The sequence below is a fragment of the Triticum dicoccoides genome, chromosome 2A (assembly GCF_002162155.2).
Source record: "Triticum dicoccoides isolate Atlit2015 ecotype Zavitan chromosome 2A, WEW_v2.0, whole genome shotgun sequence".
NCBI classification, from domain to species: Eukaryota; Viridiplantae; Streptophyta; class Magnoliopsida; order Poales; family Poaceae; genus Triticum; species Triticum dicoccoides.
Window position 1 is genome coordinate 776,339,667 of NC_041382.1, and position 7,864 is coordinate 776,347,530.

At 44.0% G+C, this 7,864-nt stretch overlaps 1 long non-coding RNA gene across 6 annotated transcripts; it reads left to right on the forward strand.

The window, feature by feature from the left end:
• The first annotated feature begins 1,323 nt into the window (after window positions 1-1,323).
• Window positions 1,324-7,328, forward strand: LOC119357221. 6 transcript variants are annotated; one of them, XR_005172140.1, is made up of 9 exons: window positions 1,325-1,801; window positions 1,893-3,034; window positions 3,291-3,367; window positions 3,549-3,650; window positions 3,720-3,908; window positions 4,018-4,125; window positions 5,086-6,558; window positions 6,686-6,890; window positions 6,980-7,328. It is a non-coding gene; the product is annotated as an uncharacterized LOC119357221 (long non-coding RNA). The 6 variants fall into 6 exon arrangements; XR_005172141.1 differs by having other exon boundaries at window positions 1,893-2,013; XR_005172138.1 differs by having other exon boundaries at window positions 1,326-1,801; window positions 1,893-3,367; window positions 5,086-6,367; window positions 6,489-6,558.
• Window positions 7,329-7,864: the final 536 nt, after the last annotated feature.

Here is a 7,864-nt window from a genome sequence, read left to right on the forward strand (position 1 = left end):
CGGATCCACGCGTGTGGATCATTTTTTCTCTCGTAGATTAGGATTTTAGGTCGTTCATCGTCTTGGCTTCGGCGACGGCGATGGCGGCGTTGAATAAAGTTTCTTCGGATCCTACTCCAACGAGGCGATCGGTCCTATGGTTGGGGATGAATTTGGAAATCAGTCTGTTCAAACAAAGATGGTGTGGCGGCGATGACATCCTTGTGGTGGACCTGTGTCCTCGGACACCGCCGCTGCGGCGGCGTTTGCTCCAGCGCCGGCGCGGAGCTTGAGAGGTAGTCCAGGATCGGATGCAAATTGTGGTCTGCATCGGCGGCATCTGGAAGATGGTGGATCGTGTGCTGGGTTCGCGGTTTGTGGATGGCAGATGCGGTTTTCTCCTCCGGCATTCTAGTTGTGTGGGGGTGCCAGATCTGGAGTTCATGGCGTGTTTGGGGTGTTGCCCCGGTCTTATTCGTTCAACGGTAATGATTTTGCCTTTGATGAGCCACCTTGGAGGTCCGCAAAGCTGCATATCAGCGATGGAGCCGCTACGAGCTCGAGTGTGAAGGTGATCCGTCATATTTTCCTTTGGTGGCTGCTGTGGTGGTTCCAGAGGCAGGTGACGGGCGTTGGTGTCAAGTTCAGAGGTTTCTTCAATCTTGATTGTAATTTTACGTCTTGGTTGTTGTTCCTTTATGCAAAGGCTAGCTTTCTGCTGTCTTTTCAGTTTTGCCAGGTTAGTTATGTGGCTTGTACTATGATATTTATGATATAAATGAGACACGTATTATCATAAAAAAAATTAAAGAGACGTATGTATGTACGTACGTTTTTTCTGTTCTTTTCAGGGTTAACTTATTTTTTAGACAATTTCAGGGTTAACTCGTACGTACGTTGGGTTGTTTGTTTGGGCCTCGCCCTTGCTATTTTCCTTGCCCTAAACGAACATCTTTTTTGGGTGCTAAAGAAAAGCGAACATTTTTTTGGATCTGTGAACAATTTTTGAAAGCGGGAACATCTTTTGAATTTGTGATTTCTTTTTGAAAACAGGAACATTTTTTGGATAACGCAAACATTTTTGCAATTACCAAACATTTTTGAAAAAACAAACCTTTTTAAATTTGTGAGCATAATTTTGAAAACGGACACTTTTTGATTAACTTATGAGAAACGCAAGATTTTTTTGAACCTAAATTCTTTAAAGCAAAGCTTTGCTATTTAGAGGTCTTGAGCACACACCCTTACGAGCCGTCCGATCGGCATCCCGATCGCCAGGTGTTCCGTGGTCGGGTTTTACGGAGCGAAGGGAAACGCGAACGAACAACACACAGCGGAAGTGGGCCCCAACCAAACCCACACTCTCACATCCACAAGCGCATGCCTGTTTCTTCTCCCAAATCCACCGCTGCGTTCGTCGATCCGCGGCGCCGGCCGCGCCGCACTCCGCGAGCGCCTGCTTGTCTCCCCAGCCGGCGTCAGGGGCCAAGGTGACAGATCCACAGGCTTCTCCCCCGCCCCAGATTTTCGCTCGCCGAATCCGTCGGCTCCTTGCTGCCGTCGTCTTCGCGGTCGCCGCGATTCTCGACTCCGGCGACCTCCTCCTAGCCTCCCGCGACAAGGCCGTGTCCGTGTTGGCCGCCTTCGCGTCCTCCGAAGGCGAGCGCGCACCCATCTCCACGAGGAAGGCGAGCGCGCACCACCCCCACGCTCCTCGTTCAGTGGCGCTGGCACCGACGCCGTTGTAGCGGGCCTCTTCCTCTCAAGCATCTCGCCGCAGGCCACATCAGGGATGGCCTCGACCTCCTGCTGCTAGCTGCTGGTGCACCTCCTTCTCCCTACTGCTATCTCCTGCTGCATCCTACAGCTGCCCCAGCTCCGATGTCTGAACTTTTACTTGTGACCGTGTACAGGTGCTGGCTGTAGCTTGAACTGGAGGTCTGGAGCAGAAAAATTGCACCGAGGTAGCAGGTGGATGATGGTGTTGGTGCCTTTCTCTTGAATTGTTGCTGGTGATGGCTGCAATTTAAAGGAGTATTTTTTTCCTTTCTCTCCTTCCATTTCTGTAATTGTGCTTTCCCTATGCGTGATGATGTTTCTTAGCACAAGGTGCATTGGCTTGGGTTGATCTGCTGTGATAGTTCGGAGAGATGATAGTAGCAAGTATAAACTCTCTACTATGATTATATTCATAACACATGGCAAAAAAGAGACTGCATTATTAAGTAATCTGTTGTTTCGTTATCATTCTAATTCTTTTTTAGCCACTATACATGTGTCATGTATGAGAACTTGATAGATATTTGCTTATCTGTGTCCAAGTGATTACAGCATATAATAAAGCGGGGAAAACAAGATTTATATTGAGCATTGTTTTTAAGGCGGTAAGGCGAGCACCACCCGCTCTAGCACCTAGGCGACGCCTAAGGCGGGCATATTTGTAAGGCGCTGCCCAGGCGCCTTATCGCTTAAGCGTCGCCTAAGCGTCCAATGCAGGACGCCTTAAAAACAATGATATTGAGCTATTATACTCATTTCTTCTATTGGACTTGCTCAAACTTGCATGATTTTTTTGTTAGTAGTTGCCTTGTTCCTGCTATTGGACTTGCTTAATGGGTCGACGGGCTGTTTGTATCCACTATTTTATTTTCTTCGGAAAGCAAGCTAATGAGTTGGCTGCAGAATCTATGGAAATTGTCTACAAACCCAGTATGAGTTGCTGCCTTTTAATCCCTTCTCTAAAGAAAACCTGGTTTGCTTGGATATAGTATGCAATTTGCTTAGATTAGAGCACAACTTGCCTGCAATAACTAAAGCATTTGTCCATGGGACACAACACAACTTGATGTTCCGCATAATATAGGTCCACATTTACTTGCCTGAAACTTGTATGCAAATTGCCTACAAACCAAGTTGTAGTTGCTCCTGACTTTCGCTATTTATTTTAATTCGGCTAGCAAGCTGATGAGGTTGCTACATTATCTATGGAAATTGCCTACAAACCCAATACGAGTTGCTACCTTTCAATCATTTTTCATATGTGGTGCATATACTGGTTAGTAGTCTCCATGTGTTTGTTATTTTTTCATAATAATTGCCTCAAATTTCGTATGTAGTTGCCTCAAATAACACATGAACCTTGCTCTTCATTTATTTTCCTTAACATTTCATAATAATTGGTGTAATTTTATACTTGAAGTTTAAATGTGACAACACATTATCATTGTATGTTTTATCTCTTGTTTTGCTACATTGGGATTTTTTTAATTGGGGGTGCCAAATGGGGGTATTCTCCCCCCTGTTTTTTACAGCCACGTGCTTTCATTTTTGAGGCGCCTCATGTCAACGACAACACATGCCTCAGATGATTTTGTCCATGATGATCTGGGTACGTTAACAACAACAGATGCCTCAGATGAGTCATGTTTTTGTTATTTTTCGGTGTGCATTGGAAGGCGATTCGCCTGTTTTTTTGGGTTTACTTGCCTGGAATTGGTATGTGAGTTGCCAGTATCCGAGAGACGATATCCAGAAAGTCATCTGAATGCACTCTTTTTCTTTTTGTGTAGTAGGAACTAATGGATGAACCAAGCAAAAATGGCATTCAAGAAGATCATTATGCAGTTAATCGTGATGCTGATCCCTCACATGTGATTGAAGATCATCACGAGGTGTGTCCGAAAAAAGATTCAATAAACTTGTTGTGTGTTCTTTTAACTTGTTGCGTGTTCTTGTTGCAGGGCCAGAGAAGCACACCCTTTATTGGGTACCAGCATTGAGGAAGAAAGGAGATTGCTGCCAGTGGCAAACGTCTGTTGGACATCAACAGCAATTCGAGTGTTTCCACATATGGTGATTGAAATTCTAAGAAAGACACTGTCGTGGAACAACCATCAAAAGCAAAATGTCAAAAGACCGGATCTAACGAGGTAATACACAGTTGCTTCACTTTTGATCAACACTTGTCCAAGTTCTGATGTCAAGTTGCCTAACTGTCCAGGAAATACACATGTTTCATCTGTTGTATTTTTCTTCTAGAATAAGAGAACAGGGCATCGCCTGCAAGGCTTTTCAAGCTGAATAAACTTCTTGTACCTGTTCAACAAGGCCAAGCTCAAGTCACTTTCAGTCAATTTCTGACACCAGGTACCATAAATCTATCTCTATATGACAACAGTTGTTGCATAGTAGTAATCCTTTCTTGCCTAACCTTATTTTTCTTCAACCATCTTTTTTTACATTCATTTCTTTCTTTCTTAATCATGACATGTAAGTTGCCTAAACATATCACCAAAGTTGCCGAAAACACCTGAAATTTTGCTTCAGAAAAATACCCATGCCAGTTTCATGTTTGATTCGCAGTACTACTGAATTTGCACAAAACAAGCCCTAAAACTTTGCCTACCATTGTTTTCTTGCAACCAGTTTTGTTACACATCATTTTCATCCTTTGCTTAAACATAACATGTAAGTTGCCTAAAACATACCCCGTCCATCCGAAAAAGCTTGTCCCTCAAATGGATGTATCTAGCGCCAAGTTAGTGCTAGATACATCCATTTGAGAGACAAGTTTGGGACAAGCTTTTTCGGACGGAGGAAGTAGCACTTAGCTGGCTAAAAACATCTGGAGTTTTGCTTCATAATACCCATACCGGTATTTCTTGCTTCACATTTGTCCTAATTTTGCCCAAACAAACCCTCAAACTTGCCTACCATTATTTTCCTTCAACCAGCCTTTTTTTACATTGACTCCTCACCCTTTTTGCTTAATCTTAACATGTAAGTTGCCTAACCATAACACTTAACTTGCTTTAAACAACCAGTTGTGGCACAACACTCCTGGATTTGCCCCAATAGGGCTTGAAGCTTGCCTAAACATCTACACGCACCTTGCTTACGATCTACAGTTGCTCAAAACAGGCCAAGCAAATTGCTTTACCAGCAAACATACTTGTGTTTCTACCAACTTATTAAGCAGAACAACAAATCCATCAAAGCAATTGGGCAAAAAATCTGACATTTGCAGCAAATTAACAGCACCTATGCAACTTTGTATTTCTGTTTTTTTATCCAGTACATGTTCTTACACATTTTTTCGAACTGCAGCCTTGTGCAGATCATGGGGAAAGGGAAAGGAAGGCTTGTGTTCTTCAGTAACCCAGGGGACAAGGATGAAAGAGGCACACAATCATGGGGGAAAGTGAAAGCTAAATCTGACCTTTTTCTGTGCTTTTTCTACCCTTAGTCAATAGGAATTGCCTGGAGAACAAATCCTAAACCAAGCACCATTGGAGGATTGTGGAGAGTTTTCTGTATCTGGGAGTTGTCCCTTTGTGGGTTGGGAGAGAAGAAGATGGGGCTGGGCGATTTGGTGGGGAGAAGCCCAGGGGGTAGAGGAGGGAAACACGTGGGGAGGGAGGATCAGGTGAGTTCTGTGGCTCGATGGTGCGAGGAATCGGGAGCGGGGGCAGGTACTTTCCTATCCTAGACAGGGGGGACAGAAAATTACTATTTTGGAAGGGCTGCTAGGGAACGCTAGGGAGCAGCCGGCTGCTCCCTAGACGCGTCCTTTTTTGAAATTACAAAAAGATCTGAAAAATTAAAATATAAAGATAAAATAAAGAAAAATACAAAAATTGGGAATAGACAGACTCTTGAATACGTACATATTTTCATTTTTTTTGTTTCTATCTCTGCCTTCATTTACATGTTTCTTATTTTCCTTTTCTTTCCGAATTTGTGTTTTACTTTGACCGCCAGAAAAAGACAGATAGAAACGAAAAAACATGAAAAAAAATGGGCGTCCCAGTCAGGGGCACCCCTGTGCGATGGCGCCGGCAATGAACTGAGAATACGGTTTTCCAACAGAATATTGTACGTTTTTTAAGACAAAGCAAAATACTCAGTACGTACGTAGTCCTAGAGTCTGTCTGATTCCCAAATTCTGAACGTGGGCCTTATTTGAGTTTCTGTTTGTTGGCGACTAGGAGGAGGCGATCCGACTTGATTTGCCTCGCGGCCAACCGGAGATATATTATTTTTCTTTCCTTCCATGGATTCTTTGGTCAAGAATTGTCTTAGATTTTTCTAATAAGAATGTGCACGGTCTAGTTCAGTATGGAATGAACTTATAATCTGATGATCGAGTTGACAGGGTAGAGGCTCTCTTATCCAATTATTATCCTAAATAGGTTTGCTTTTTTTTACTTGTCTGCTCTATTAATGCAGAAATAAGTAAAAAAGTATAATTAGATCTATCTCGAATTTTTAAGAACCCTAGGGGCTGTGCGGCAGATCACACAATCAATTCCCCACCCCTCGAAAAATAAAAGGATAATACAATCGACGAAACCACGGACGACGATGGGATCCTTCTTCTCTTCCCCCGGTGCTGACCCTCTCTCTCTCTCTCTCTCAATTTAGTTTAGTTATTATTACTGAATTGAATCTGCATATCGTAGTACTTGTGTTCGTGTGTACATGCACGTTAACGTATATAATGGTGACAGTAAGCGTGATGCCCTCGGTGCCAACATGTACACCATCTTTGCCCTCGGCCATTACAACTCCAGGAACCCGGTACGTATATTATATCATGTAATCCCACATTTGGACATACTCCATATATGGCCTAATGCGTAATTTAAAATTTACTTTGACCATCAGTAAGATCACTAATACTATATGTTCGTGTGTGTGCGCGCAGGATACTATGTTCTATCCTGCTGCGGAGCCCATGGAAGAGCCCAGGGCCGCCTGCGTCGGCTTCAGGCAGGACTTCTGGTACCATGTCGGCTTCTGGGCCCGGCCGAGGGATGCCACTGACCACAATGAACAAAAGTACTTCTTTGCCGAGCTGCGTTTCGAGCGCCGCTCTAGACGGCTGGTGGTCGAGACATGCACCCTCTTGGGTAACTTACCTAATCTATCTAGTTCCTCCCGATTAACTAATTGTATGCATTCATGTTAATTCCATTTATCTATATGTGACATGTGACAGAAAAGCCGATGTGCCATTTCAAGAGTAGGTGCGCGTTCTGCCCGGATAGATTCCAGATCTTGCATCCGAGTGATGTTGAAGAGTTTACTTGTGGGAAGAAAAGGCACAAAAAGAAGTTCTTCAGGGAGAGAAATATGCTTGGCAGGCCTTTCATGCTTAGATAGTCACGCCAAACTTAGCTAAGCACTGTTTTGTTACCTTGTACTTATTGCTTGTTCAGTTTATTGTTTATGAGAGTTGAAAAAGTGTAAGATAGCGTTGACGTTACTACCGGATTACTTTTTGGTTGTTGTATACTTCACCAATGCTCAAGACTGATCCCGCTATTAGTATTGATGGGTTGGGCCAACATGTGTTTGATTTTTTATATGGCTTCATGTGAAATAACCATTCCGCACCCCGAGCCTACAGTCCCACTGCCTCTCCCGCGCCTTCTTCTCACCCACTGGTGACGGAATCGACATTTAAGCCTCCATGATTAGCCCCGTCATGTCGGCACCGAGGTCCATTTTTGCCAGAATCGAACCGATCAACCTTGGAGATGGGGTTGGAAGGTCAAGTGCAAGACCTAGCCAACAAACAGCGCTAGAACCGGGTAAGTAGGGGGTCGTTGTTGTTCCTGTCACCGCACTACATGTCGGCCACGTGCATTGCCTCCATGCACGGGAATCACCTCTATGGCCTTCTAGGCAACCCCGCCAGTGTCCTTTGTCACTGTTTGGCCATAGTAAGACCTCCATTGCCGGTAACTCTACGACCCCACTGCCCAAAAGGTGTTTGTCAAATTGCATCTATGTTTTTCTGAATCATGTTTTCATCAAAGAGGTGGTCTCAAATGGATCATGAAACTCCTCAATGTGTGGGAGATGATCTTTGACGATTATC